Source organism: Hypanus sabinus, chromosome 25 (genome assembly GCF_030144855.1).
Source record: "Hypanus sabinus isolate sHypSab1 chromosome 25, sHypSab1.hap1, whole genome shotgun sequence".
NCBI classification, from domain to species: domain Eukaryota; kingdom Metazoa; phylum Chordata; class Chondrichthyes; order Myliobatiformes; family Dasyatidae; genus Hypanus; species Hypanus sabinus.
Genome location: NC_082730.1, coordinates 34527227 through 34543075, shown reverse-complemented (window position 1 = coordinate 34543075; position 15849 = coordinate 34527227).

Here is a 15849-nt window from a genome sequence, read left to right as displayed (position 1 = left end):
CTGCTCCTGAATCAACATCCTAAAGGGAACAGAGTGAAGAGAACATAAAGCCTTGACATTGCTTGCTGTCTCTGGATATGATACCATTGTAATCCCAAATGAATTACAGTTACTCTCTAAAGATAATGCTAAATACTTTTAGGAACTTATAACATGCACCACAATGCACAATTTTATTTAGATACCCTGTTAAGAAAAAAAATCAAAGGATATTGGGTTGGGACAGTAATATGAGTATGTCAAACAACTTTACTGAATGGCAGAGCTGGACTGAGGAGCTCTGTGGCCCATTTCAGCCACTTCCTATGAAAAACCACATTTTTTGGGTGATGTTGCTTCACGTAATTTAAAGTATGACTGAAGAAGGTGTCTTCGAGCCGTATCTTAAGCAGTAGACTGAAAGGTTTAGGGAAGAAATTCCACAGCACAGTTCTAAATATTGGGGTAAGTACAGTAAGTCAGTACTGGAGGGGCATTGAATTGCAGTTCAGGAGGCAACAAAATATGTCTATGAAAGTATTCACAAACGCAGAAGGGAATTTTAAAATTGAGATATTGGCAAAATCAGAGTCAGATCAAACAAAACAACAACAGGTGATTCTTCACTAAATATTACTCCAAAACAACAACAGGTGATTCTTCACTAAATATTACTCATTCATGTGCTCCCTGGTTAACACTGGATTCTGGCATGACTGATTTTAGAGGAAATGGTTTTCTACTGTAAAAAATGAAGAATGATTAGTGACATTAAACAAACGTGAATTAGATTCCTGCAGTTGTGAATATTATCTACATTGTGAGCCCATGTCAATCTCACTCTACATCTCCCCATCTCTCATGTCTTCACTCCTGGCAATCTGTACCACATAGAATCCAAACACCTACAAAAGGAAAATCAGGAAAGTAAACCCCAAAATATTCCTGCATATCAAGTACAGATAAAGCATTTACTCACTGCCCCAGCAGTTTGCTGTTAGGGGCTGCACGGTAGTGTAGTTATTACCACAACACTTCACAGTATCAGCGTTCAATTGCCACTGCCTGGAAGGAGTTTGTTATATTCACCCCATGAGCGCATGGGTTTCCTCCCACAGTCCAAATATGTATCGATTTGTAGGTTAATTGATCATAGTAAATTTTCCTGTGATTAGGCTAGGATTAAATTGGGGTATCGTTGGGTGACATGGTATTCCTCAGTGTATCTCAATAAAATAAAATTTTTAAAAAAACTCCAACTTGTTCACTACAAGAGCCAATAACACAACAGGAAAAATTGGGATCAATTGAGAGATCTGGATATAGGTCTTTTGCACCATTATATAAATGAAGGTCAGCTCAGGATCACATGTTATAGCTCCCACATGCCACACAGGGTGCAACGGAGACACTTACCCCCAGATCAGATGACCTATGGAGGGCCTGAGGCCAGAAGGCATCATCAATAACTTGTGGTCATAACTCAGCATTTCAAAGCAGTAGAAGAAGCACTGACAAGAAATGTGATCGCTCAGATCTTGCCTTATCTATCTTAGACAAGACAAATAAATTCCTTATTTCTATTTGTAAGAAAGTTCATGTTCCATTTCACAAATTGTAGGCTCACTTACACCCACAATGGGAATAAAATGGGAAAGGTAATGGTAGATGAAATAATTTTGGCTTTAACTTGAAGTGACAAAATAATAAGTAGTCTGGAGCTTTATGGTTCATCAAGTAACTGATATATCAAAAACTAAGTGAAAGAACTTCAACTACTAGGATTCCCTACACTCATACTACTGAGGAATGATTAAGTAACAAAATCCATGACTGAACAAACCGTTCAAACTTCTGTTTCACACAGCTATGCCAAGAAATTTGGATCCATCCTTCAGTCACGAGAGTGAATTGAACAGTGGCCTGACTAAACGTACTGTATTACTGACATTTTCTCTCTCCTTGTTACAGATTTGTAATCTTGCTGTTAACTATTTTTCAAACTCCTCATTCTTTAGATCTCTGGATTCTTTTATAGAAATATGATAATTGGTCATGACTTTGATTAATGAATTATGAATATTTTGCTATAAAGATAGTTAAGCCAGAATTATTATTGGTAGTATACACTTTGAATGAATTCCCTTTGCTGTGCTGAAGTCCTTCATGGTTAACATCTTCACTCTTTCTGGCATGCATGAAGACATTTCGTGCTCATTGTAAGTACGTCACAAGTGTCTGGTATTATTTACTATTGAAATAGTTAGCCAGCTTTTACTTTTTAGGGTTGCATTTAGAATGTTTGGAATCTATTTAAAGAATCTTGCTCTATTATGTATGACACATATCTTCCAAGTTGCATTTGCAACTTTTTAATGATGAGGGATTCTTCTTTGTTATTTTGATTGGCAAAGTACTTCCGTGAACTCTACGAGCTACACTGGGTGAGTGAATGATCAATGGTTCATCTTCATGAATCACTGAAAAAGAATCATGATTAAACATATTTGTTTCACTAAAATTTTCTTTCAATGTTTGAACTGTGAGTGATGATGGTGACTCTGAGAAATATCTGAGGAGTGAGTGATTGCTCTTAATTTACATCCCTCATGCTACTGAGCTCAGGTGAACTTGTAGTAATAACCGACAGTTGTGCTGTCATGCAAAGACATTTTAGAGAGTTGAAAATAGTATATGAAACATGAATGATATATAATTGAATGCTTGGGCTGGTTGAATGCTGATCATGTTGGTATACTATCCAGAAGGACTAGGTTGTATACTTGATGTACGTGAAATTAAACCACTAACTTCATAGCCAATTACAGCATATGCCGTAGTATTTTTCACAATTTCCATCAATATTAAATATGTATTTAATTTTTAATTATGTCAGCTCTTGCAAAGGGTTCACCCTCTCTCTGCTGTAGTCTAAGATTCCCGCTGTATCAGAAATAATGATGCCCAAGAAGAGCAGAGCGAGCTGCCCCAACAACAATCACCCAGTGGCACTGTGTACTGTGGTTGTGGTTTGAGAGTTTGGTCATGGCCTGAGAAAGGATCTGGAGCCTCGGTAATTTGTCTACCAACACAACTGGTCTATACAGACATAATCTCGGCAGCTTTCTTCTAGGCTTTGGGACACCTAGACAAGAGCAAAACAGATGTCAAGCAGCTGTTTATCAATTACGGCTCAGCATTCTACACCACCATGTGCTCATTACTAATCAATAAGCTTCAAAATCTACATCCCTGTATCAAAATTACAGACTACAAAAAATAAACAAGTAAAGCAAAAGATGGAAAATGAAGTAATGTTCTTGATTTCATGGACCATTCAGAAGTATGATGGAGGAGAAGAAGAAGCTGTTCTTAAAATGTTCATGATGTGTCTTTGGGCTCCTGTATCTCCTCCCCAATGACAGTAAGACAAAGAGAGCATGTCCCAGATGGTGAGGGTCTTTAATGATGGATTAAATCTTTAATCCCTGTATCTCCTTCTGTAACCAGACCCTTGGTTTGTTTATCGGAGACCACAGACAGCATGGATTGGAAATACCACAATCAACATAGGCACATCTTAAAAATATCTAGTTAGTCCTCTGTTCTACTCTCGGTACTTTCCTGACTTTATGGCTAGAATTAGCATAAAATACCATATATAAATTCACCAGTGGCACCAATGTTGTTAGCAGAATCTAAGATGGCGTATGAGACAGTACACAGGAGTGAGGTAGATTGAGGTTGAGTGGCATTTCAACAGCAGCTTTGCACTCAATGTTAACCAAAGAATTCAGTGCGGATATCTGGAAGGGGAGATCAAGAGGACACAGACCAGTCCTCGTTGAAGGGCCAGGGTTGGAAAAGTGAGCGGTTCCAACTTCCTGAGCATGAACATCTTACGGGATCTATCCTGGGCCCAACATTAATGCAATCATGAAGAAGGCAAGTCGGGGGCTCGACCTCATTAGGGGTTTGAGGAGATGTGGAAAGTCACCAAAAACTCTGACAAATTTCTACACTGGAGAACATTCTGACAGATTGCATTGCAACCTGGTATGGAGCCTCCAAAGCACAAGATTGCATGAGGCTGCAGAGAGTTATAGACTCAGCCGGCTTGCACAATCCTTCCCACCATAGAGGACATCTCCAGGAGGTGATGTCTCAAGAACAGCATCCATCATTAAAGACCCTCACCATCTGGGACATGCTCTCTTTGTCTTACCATCATTGGGGAGGAGATACAGGAGCCCAAAGACACACCATGAACATTTTAAGAACAGCTTCTTCCTCTCCTCCATCATACTTCTGAATGGTCCATGAAACCAAGAATATTACCTCATTTTCCGTCTTTTGCTTTACTTGTTTATTTTTTTGTAGTCTGTAATAGATTTATATCTTGCACTGTGCCTCTGCTGTAGAACAACACATTATACAACAAACCAGTGATAATAAATCTGATGCTGATTTTACTTCACATTTGGAGTGTGGTTTTCATTTCTGTTGTTTAAAGTTGACGGAAAAAAAATAATGAGCTTAACGAGATTAGTCATAGATCATCTTGCCTGGAACAAATAGACTGGCATTATTGCCAGTGTTTGGGAATACTGACCTTATCTTGCTTATCAGGAAATGATCTGATAGTTCCTCTGGGGCCGCTAAACTGCCCATATAAAACACAAACCATCATCCCCTCAAGTCCTATTCCAATTTTAGAAGAATAATGGGGCCCACAGATGTTCAGTCAAGTTACAGTTGGCATCTTTCCACATGGGATTGCAAACGCAAAATACTATGGATTCCGGAAATCTAATATTACAAAAAGAGTAAAATTTGGAAATACCCAAAGGAGAGATATCAGCAGAAAAAGAACAGAATTACTATTTTTAAAAAATTGACCTTTCAGTAGAAGCGGAATTAGTTAAAAGAGGTTCAAGTCCTGGCGAAGAAGCTGGAAAACATTGAAGATGTCCTATGTTGAAGTGGGTAACGCAGCCCTAAAGTTGCAGATTCAGTATGCAATGGGCGTTAATACCCCAGGGGTTCATTGCCTGGAATCAACACTTGAGGACCGGGTGCAATGCTGCAAGTGAAAATCCATTAGACATACAGACATCTAACAGAGGTGATCCGGAATTTCTTTAGCCAGAGCGAGGTGAATCTGTGGAATTTAGTGCCACAGCCGGTTGTGGAGGCCAGTCATTGGACACCTTTAAAGCAGAGTTTGATATGTTCTTGATTACTAAGACAGTCAATGGTTACGGGGAGAAGATAGGAGAATGGGATTGAGGGAGATATTAAATCAGCACCGATGGAATAGCAGAGTAGACTCAATGGGCTGAATAGCCTAAGTCTGCTTCTATGTCTTATTGACTTATAGTCTAATGAACACAGAAAGGTTCAGTTTATGAAATGTATGTTCTGGAAAGTTTTATGTCATATTGTTTAATATTCTTATGCCAGGAAAAGGCTGGCAAAGTAGAGTTATCCTTCGACATTCTCAGCAGGTCAGATCTGAATCAGGTTTATTATTACCGGCATGTGACGTGAAACTTGTTAACTTAGCAGCAGCAGTTCAATGCAATACCTAATCTAGCACAGAGAGAGTAAAAAGTGATAAATAAAATAAAACAATATTATAAGTAAACAAGTAAATCAATTATGTATATTGAATGGATTATTACAAAATGTGCAAAAATAGAAATACTGTATATTAAAAAAAGTGAGGTAGTGTCCAAAGCTTCAAAGTCCATTCAGGAATCGGATGGCAGAGGGGCAGAAGTTGTTCATGAATCGCTGAGTGTGTGCCTTCAGGCTTCTGTATCTCCTACCTGATGGTAACAGTGAGAAAAGGGCATGCCCTGGGTGCTGGAAGTCTTTAATATTGGACGCTGTCTTTCTGAGACGCTGCTCCCTAAAGATGTCCTGGGTACTTTGGATGGAGTAAGATTTACAACCTTCTGCAGCTTCTTTCAGTTCTGTGCAGTAGCCCCTCCATACCGAACAGTGACGCAGGCTGTCAAAATGCTCAACACAGTACAACTATAGAAGTTTTTGAGTGTATTTGTTGACATACCAAATTGCTTCAAACACCTAATAACGTATAGGTGTGGTTTTTAATGAGAACCATTGTTTTCCTCTTCTAATAGCTTAATAATAATTATTATTAATAATTAATAAAATACTAATAAATATTAATCGTTAATAATGTTATAATAATTAATATTATAATTCACATTCTTATTTTGTGAGGCAAATTTGGACTACTGCAGTAGTGTCTAGATTCAAAAGGATTGTGAAAAAGCCTTAAGGAAGAAATCAACCAGCCTCTTAATCTGCAAGTAACCAACAATCTCTTTCAGTAGTAATGAGAATGTTTCCCTCCAGCTGCTAAACACACATTCCGCCAAGTCTATTCAGAAGAGAGTCTTAGCCAGAGTTGCAATGGTGGCATGAAATCAATTGAAACTTGCTGTCCACCTTGTAGTGACATTCATTTCACAGGTGTTATCAATATTGTTCTGTGCAACATGCACCATATAATGATTACATTCTGCTGGAATCATATTGAATCTCTAAAAGCTTTTCTGGAGTCCAATGTTTTGATTCGTCCCCCATGAATTTAATTGGTTTATCTTTCTGTTAATTGGAAAGATTGCTGAATTGGTAAAAGTATAAGAATATAAAGTGTAAGACAAGCCACAGGTCATTTGGCCCTTAGATCCTGCTGTGGTATTCTGTGAGATCATAGTTGATCTTCATCCTTAGTGCCATTTTCAACACTATCTCCATATCCTTTAATTTTGTTAATAACCATAAAGCTCTTGATCTCTGCCTTGAATTCAATGGGTGAGTCTCCAAGGCTCTCCAGGGTAGACATTCCAAAGATTCACCCTTTACATGGCATTTCTTGACATTCTCCAAAATGGCTCACTCCCTATTCTGAGACTGTAACCTATGTTTTTTCTTTTCAGAGACTTTTTGAGAGTGAGAGCAATTTTAAGTCCATTTTCTGTTTACATTTTCCTTATATGGTAGAGTTAAGCACTGGAACAGACAGCTTTGCCAGCCTTTTCCTGGCATAACAATATTAAACAGTGTAAGATGACCCCAAAACATTCCAGAACATGCATTTCATGAACTGAATCCTTCTACACCCTTTCTGAGTTCATTAAGTTTAAACATCCATAAAATTATAAAGATAGAACACAAGCACATCAAACTTTAGCTTTCCTTGAGCAAGCAGTGAGGAATTTAAGCAACAAATTCATGCAAGGTTATAACGCTGGTATTTCTTACATAAACGGACATGACCACCTTTCAAAAGTAATTGACTTCCTTTTATTTTAAAAGCCATTTGCAATGTTTTTTTCTTTTGCTGAACCTCACAAGGTACACTGTAGTTTATTTACCCTTTTGTCATCTTCCACGATTACAATTCTGTAGAATACTGGCATTGAGAGTCTCACTATGAACATAAGATTATAATAAAAAGAAAAAAGAGTAGTTTGTTTGGCCCCTGGGACACAGGGTGAGATCAGGCTGTTCCAGGAGTTGGAGGGTAGAGTTTTCCAAACAGAAACACAACCCTGTTTTCAGCAACTGCTCCCATGATTGCTACAAGCTCAATCAAAGTGACCCACAACCCTGCAATTTTCCCCTCATTTGCTCACTTATGATTCAGCTTGTAGATGGTGTCACAGCTGTTGGCATAATTGCATAGGTCAAAAGGTTGAATTCTTTCAGGGGGAAACCAGGACAACAATTTTTGAAAGCAAAGATATCCCATTTTTGCACTTATTTTGGTGGTGTCTGATTCTGCACAAAGGAAAACAGCAGCCCACGATTCACACACCAGTCACAGGGATATCCAATTGCTATATTTTCCCAGTTGGGTTTATTCAGTATCAGAATCAGGTTTTTTATTACTGTTTTATATGAGTTGATGTTCATTCTGTGGCAGCAGTGCAGACATAAGTTATTATAAATTGCAAAATAAATATTGCAGGAAAGGGAATAACAAAATTGTGGTCAAAGGTTTATGGACCATTCAGAAATTTAGTGGTGGAGGGAAAGAAGATGACCCTGGATCATTGACTGTGTGTCTTCAGACTCCTGTACCTCCTCCCTGATGGTAGGAACAAGAAGAGGGCATGTCCCAGATGCTGAAGATTCTTGAGGATGGTTGTCACCTTCCTGAGACATTGCCTTTTGAAGACGTGCTCATCGGTGGCAAGGAGTGAGTCTGCAACCTGATCCTGTGAATTGGAGTCTCCATAGCAGGTTATGATGCAACTGGTTAAAATGGTCTGCACTGTACATCTGTAGAAATTGCAGAAGTCTTTTGTGACACCAAATTTCCACCAACTCTTAACGAAATAGAGCCACTGCTATGCCTTCTTGATGACTGAGTCAATGTATTGAGCCCAGGACAGATCCTTCATGATGTTGACACCCAGGAACTTAAAGCTACTCGCTCTTTCCACACCAGTCCCTGCAATGAGGACTGGTGTTACCATAGCCCCTCTGAACACACTGCCCTCCACTCACTCCACGCTAATCTCAACCTCGTCAATAAATCGCAGACAATTGGGGTGTTGTTGTAGTCTGGTAGAACGATCGCTACCTTGCTGAGGCCAGGTGGCAAATTTCAGACACCTCTTCTTACTTACTCTTTGAAAAGGACCCCCCTCAGGACCAGCAGGCCATTGTCCCTGGCACCATCACCAACCTCATGAACTCTAGAGGTCTCTCATTGACTGCCACCAAACTCATAGTTCCATCCCCCATGCTGCTCATTTCTACCACCTACGTAAGAATTTTCTCTGCCTGCTCCTGCCCCACTGAAATCATGTCTGCATACCTTGACTCCATTTCATCCCCCTTGGTTCAGTCCCTTCCTACTTACATCTGCAACACTTCACATGCCCTCAATCCCTTCAACAACTTTCAATTCCTTGACCCTCATCACCCCATTATCACCACGAATGTACATTCCCTGTACAATTCCTCCCGCATCGAGAAGGCCTTGAAGCTCTTCTCGTCTTTCTCAACAACAGTCCCAATCATTTTCCCTTCACCACCAGCCTTCTCCCTGGCGGAATGGTCTTCACATTCAACAATTTTTCTTTCAGCTCCTGCCACTTTCTCCAATCTCAAGGAGCATCTGCATGGTCCCCAACTATGCCTGCCTTTTCATTGGTCATGTGGAACAGAACATGTTCCAAGCCTTCCCTGGTAATGCTACCCTACTCTTTCTGAGCTACGTTGATGTCTGCATTGGCTTGCTTCATGCACCCAGGATGAACTTGTCAACTTTACTTCCAACTTCCAATCTGCCCTTAAGTTCACTTGATCCATTTCTGATAACTCTAACCTCTTTCTTGATCTCTTTGTCTCTATCTCTGGAGACAAACAGTCTACTGATATATTTTAGAAACCTACAGACTCACATGTTTATCTTGACTGTATCTCTTCCTGCCCTGTCTCCTGTAAAAGTGCAATTCCCTTTTCTCAGTTTCTTTGTTTCTGCTGCATCTGTTCCTTGAAAGTGGCTTTCCTTTCCAAGACACCAGAGATGTCCTCCTTCTTCAAAGGACGGGGTTTCCCTTCCTCCGCCTATGATACTGCCAGTCATCCAGATCTCCATTTCCCAGACATACCCCCCACCTCATTTTTCCACCACCTTAAAATGGATAGAGTTTGTCTTCTCCTTTCCTACTATCCCATGACCCTCCACATCCAGCGCATCATTCTCCAACTTCAACAGGACCCTACCACCAAGCACATCTTTATCTCCTACCTCCCCCCAGCTCTGCACTTTCCGCAGGGATCACTTCCTCCATGATTCCCTTGTCTATTCGTCCCTCCCCACAAATCTCCCTCCTGGCACTTATCCCTACAAACAGAAGAAATGCTACACCTGCCTATTCACTTCCTCCCTCACCTCTATTCAGGGCTCCTAACAGTCCTTCCAAGTGATCGTTCACACTTCATCTGCGAATCTGTTGGTGTCATTTCCTGTATCTGGTACTCCCGAAGCAGGTGAGGCTCAATGTAGATTAGGAAACTAATTTGTCAAGCATCTTTGCTCCATCCACAAAAAGCAGGATTTCCCAGCAGCCAGCCATTTTAATTTCAATCCCCGTTCCAATTTCGACATGCCGGTCTGATGAGGCCATGCTCAGGTTGTAACAGCAACATTTCATTTCCATCTGCATAGCTTCCAACCTGATTGAGTGAACATTGATTTCTCCAACTTCTGGTAACTTGTCCCCTTCCCCTTTCCCTCTTCTTCAATTCCCCAGTGTGACTCCCCACCTCTTCTCCTCCGCTTATCACCCCCTGGTTCCCCTCCTCCTTCCCCTTCTCCCATGGTTCACTCTTCTCTCCTAACAGATTCCTTCATCTCCAGCCCTTTACCTTTCCACCTATCATCTCCCAGCTTCGTATTTCATCATTCTCCCTCATCCACCTGGCTTCACCCATCACATTCTAGCTTTACACTTCCCTTGCCCCCTCCCACCTTCTTATTCTGGCTTCTTTCTCTTTCCTTTCCGGTCTTGATGAAGAGTCTTGGCCTGAAACGTTGACTATATAATCATTTCCATAGATGCTGCCTGACCTGCTGAGTTCCTCCAGCATTTTGTGTGTGTTGCTTTGGTGTTATGTGCCTGCCTTCTGAATTTTCCATACATACCATAAATTCCAATGCTCAAGCTTCCAGTCATCATTGTGGCTGTAGATACTTCAACCTTAAAAGTAATCATTGAACCTAAATTTGACCATGTCCCTTTTGTACAAGTAGGGACTTAAGGAAAGGAGCATCGATGTTAAAAAATAACTTAGAGTCCAAAATAGATCCAAAGACAAACCACTCCAAAGTTCTCAACTAAATGTGTGACAGCTCAAGCATTATGTGTTCAGAGAGCAAAATTATCATTGACTTAAATAATTGCTTCTTATTAGATTAGTCCTGCTGGTTGACTTAAATAATCGATTCCTCAAACTGGAAGTAGCAAAAGCAATTTCCATTCACTGCATGGTTTATGAAAGTTTGAAGCATGTACTATATACAATCTCATGCAATCTATCCCTTTAGTTTTAAACTCCGCTAAAGAAAACAGAAACAACCATACAATAGCATGTTCTCATATTTCTTCGGAACACAAAAGGCTTTTTAGTCAATTAAGTCAATGCTATTCTCAGATCATTACCAACATTCCCATTCCCCCATTTATCTCCCTATAATTTATGACCTGTCACAAACCTAGCACAATGACAGTATCAGGTGAAGTTCACTGTATTTCTCTGGAGATGGAGAAGTTTACTTCTAGGGAAAGAATTGAGAACCTAACTTGTTTGCTTCAGAACAGAGGTTGGGGAAGATTTAACTAGGATCTTTAGAATGTTTCACCGTAAGGATGGTGCAGATCTGGAACTCATTGCTGGAAAGTGTGATGGAGGCAGAAAACCTCGCTAGGTTAAAAAAGTAATTGGATGAGCATTTCATATATCATAACATCAGGCCTTACCTCAGTGAGACTTACATCAGTGGTGGGAAGCTTAATGGAGGGGTTTCTGAGAGACAGGGTTTACTTGCAACTGGAAAGGTAAAGGCGGATTTGGAAGAGTCAGCATGATTTAGTGTGTGAAAAGTCATGAGATTTTTGAAGACGTGGACGAGAGTATTGACAAGAGCATGGAGGTAGATATGACTTCAGTAAGACCTTTGATAAGATCCCACATGATATGCTGGTCCAGGAGTGTGTGTGTGGAGCTAGCGTAGGGTGTTGCAATGGGCGGCTGAGCAAGTGGACCCAAGAACAGGACACAGGTATGGAGACTCGACATGGAGATGGAGTTGGACATTACTAGGAACTCAGAATCAGGACTTAGACTAGACTTGAGACTCGGAGCCTGAACCTGGACTGGACTTGGAACTCGGAACCAAGACTTGACACGGACTCGGAACCTTGGGACTTGACACCTTGGGACTCGGAGCCTTGGATCACTCGGAGTCAGGACACTTGGACAAGGAGCTGGGACTCAGAACAACAAAACGACAGTCCATTCGAGTAGTGGCAAAGAGCCTGCCTACTGAGCTGGATATGAGACGGCGAAATCCAAACCATGACAGTCCATTTGAATCTCGGCTCGGAGAAGCAGCAACGGCCAGCAAATCCCAGCTGGCCGTGGAAACGGCAGGATTCGTACCTTTGGCTCGGAGTGGCGGCAAATGGCCGGCAACTCAGCTGGACACAAAAATGACTGAATCCACAAAGCACCCTGGGCACTGGAGCCACAGAGTCCACAATGAACGGGGACTCAAATCGGGCACCACTACACTTGCTCAGGTGACAGTTCAGCCTTATGACTCAAAGCAAGAACAGCAGATGACAGGCACTCAACTTGACTCATTCTCGGCAGCCTGGAACGAGCATAGCTGCTCTGCTGAGGTGAGCCACCAGCACCGAGAAGCTGTAATCCGGGGTTTTTATCCTGACCCGTTTGAATAAAGAGCCCAGTGGAACACGGGGAAAAGGAAATTAACTGACACAAGGAGTCAAAGGACTGGACCATGACATAGGGTCTCCCAACCTTTTTTATGCCATGGACCCCTACTATTAACCGAGGGGTCCGTGTACTCCAGGTTGGGAACACCTGATCTAGGGTAAGCCAGCTGATTGGTTACAAAATTGGCTTGGTGGTAGGAGTCAGAGGATGTTGCTGAAGGGTTGTCTTACAGATTGGAGGCTCCTGAGCAGTGGTGATGCTGAAAGGATTGGTTTTGGGTCCTCATATGTGTTAATGATTTGGATGAGAACGTAGTTTCATGAATTTGTAGATTTGCAGATGACACAAACGTTGGTGGAATAGTGGACTGCAATGAAGTCTGCCTGTGGTTACAGGATATCAATGAACTGGGAAAGTGGCCAATTGAATGGCTCTTGGAATTTAACTTGAGAAGTACCGCATTTCTTGAAGTTAAACTAGGGCAGGACATACACAAGGCCCTGGGAGGTGTTGTTTCACAGTGCGACCTTCAGGTGTAAGTACATAGTTCTTGAAAAGTGGCAACACAGATAGACAGGGTACTAATGGAGTATGTGACATGCCTGCTTTCATCAGCTGAAGAAGCACGAGAAATTAGTCACCTTACAGTTGCACTGCACTTCGAAACCAGAGAGCCTGCAGAAAAGAATCATAAGGATTTGGCTGGATTGCAGTGTTTGTACTATAAGGAGAGATTGGATGGGTTGGAAACACAAGAGACTGCAGATGTTGGATTATAGAGCAAGTTTGTTTTCTTGGATAGGTGGGGATTGTTCTCCCTGGAGTAAAAGAGGCTAAGAGGTGATATAATTATCGTTGTTCTTCGTCTCCGTGCCTTGTGGTGCTTCAGGAGACAGCCTTACTGCTTCTTTAGCATTTTGTCTGTTTATTACGAGGCTGAGTTGCTCGCTCAACGCTCGGCCCAGCATGGGTGGAAAGCGTGCAAGGAGCCAGAGACCACCCACCTCGCAGTCTGGTCCGGATGTACCTATACCACCGGCTGGGGGTACGATAGAGGTACATAAAGTGATGAATGGGATAGATCCGGTAGATAGCCGGGATCTGTTTTACATTGTAAGGGTGGCTAAAACTAGAGGACATTAGTTTAAGAAGAGAGAGAGAGAAAAAAGGTTTAAAGGGGATCTAAGGGGTAAATTTTTCACACGTGCAGTACTTTGACTGAGTTACCAGAGGAAGTAATTGATGCAGGAACAGTAACATCAGTCATTTATTTAGCAGCACAGTGCGGAGTTGGCACTTCGAGTCCCGCAGCCCCAGCAACCCCTGACAAACTCGCTTAGCCCCAACTTAATCATGGGTCAATTTACAATGACCATTGTACGTCGTTGGACGGCGGGAGGAAACCAGAGCACCCAAGGAATTCCCTTGCATTCCATGGGTAGGATGTAGAGACTCCTTACCTAGAGCGCCGGAAGTAAATGCCCCGAGCTGTAATGGCGTTGTTCTAACCGTTATTTTGCTACTAGGGACAGGTATTTGAATGAACGAGGTGTAGAGAAATATAGAATTATCGCATGGATTAGGTAGACATATTGGTCAGCATAGTTATTCGGTGGGTGGAGTTGAAGAACTTGTTTCTTTTGTTACAAGACTCTAATGACTCTGACCTAGAGAGCTGAGAACTAAAAACTGAAAGGTTGGTCTCAGTTTTGGAACTTTGACCATTTCTGGACAGATAAGACTAAGAATTGGAGAAGATATGTTAATCTTCTATCAGGTCTTATAATGCACACCTGAAGTATTATGCATAGTCCTGTCTGTTACTACAATGAAGAATATAGAGGCTAGGCCTGGTTATCTGATCCAACAAGATCTTGCTATGTTTGTTAGATTAAAGTTTGTAATGATAGGGTTTGATGATGAAAAAGAGAGAAAGTTCACTCAGAATATTACCTCCAGATATAGACCAGCTGTTTCTGTGCTATAGATTTGACATACATAAGGTCAGAGAAGGATTGTCAGGTCTCCATATATAGAATATATATTACACATGCCCCATCTCTTGGTACTCGGTGTAAGCATTCGAAAGAGTTCACCTTCCATGTCCTTTTGTAGGCAGCTCAGAAAAAAAATTAAAGGAAAGAGCATGGACCCATGGCTGGGAAGGAGAACTTAGGCATCTGCTCATTACTAATATGTCAATCCTTTGGACTCAACACCTTTGTCTCAAAGTTCGTGTAATATATTTAAAAATAGAGCAAAATGAGCTCATTCATGGTTGAGCATTAATGACAGAATTGAGTTCCAGTCAAATGCTCTTCTAAAATGTCTTAATCTTCAGAACTAATACTAATACAAGAGAATCATACACAATAGGCTGAATGAGTCGATTTCCTTTATTTTGATGCCCGTATTAGCCTGAAATTGAAATTACAGCAGGCACTTCAGCCCATCTTGTGCAGACCAGCCAAGCTGTCCGTCAAATTTATGAGGTAGAATGACTTATTCTGAAGCACCTGAAGATGCATGATGATGTTTCACAGGTTTAATAACGAGCCTTTGGCACGTGTACTCTTCACTCTTCCAGAATGCCTGTAAAGGAGGCAGGAGGAAGTCATTTAAACATCAATAGTAGGCTTCTATGCCAAAAATGCTGAGATGTGAACCTTTGCCAAAATTTTGTAATGAGTTTCAGAAATATAATTGCATGATTAATTAGTGAACAGGTGAAAAAATATAACAAAAATATTTCTATTTATTCAGCTTTGGTTTAATCCAATTGCATTTTGTCTCCTATTATAAATAGTAAATTGTGTTCCAAGATATTTCAAATAATAGACACTCTAATGCCACTCTAATATTCTATAGATGGCAGTTTACAGATCTACTAGACTGAGATTTTTTGGGAGGGTGGTATATTTGCTGTGAATATGTTTCCACTGGGAAAAAAACTTACACTTTATTTTGTAACTTGAATTAAATCAAACCTTGCTTGTTTAAAACCATTTTGTTCAAATTGATTTCAAGCACACTGCCCAAATTTAGTAGTTTTGATTGTACTAGGATTTTTCCATCTTGTTCTTCTGCCTTTGAAAGTTTTTACAGTATTAATTAAACATTTAATGCTGCCAGCTCTTGCATTTTTTGTGTGTCTCAGTTTTGCCATACTTTTTCCTATTGCCTTTCAAGGCTAAATATGCTGTACTAAATTTGGTAATGCGACTGCTTAGGATTCTGCGGAATGTCTTCACCAAGCAACCTAAACTGATAGGCTGTCAGATCCCCCTCTCACTGCTAACTGGCTGTTTATGTCATTAGTATTCAAAAAATGCTTGGAGCAGAGTCTGAATGGTG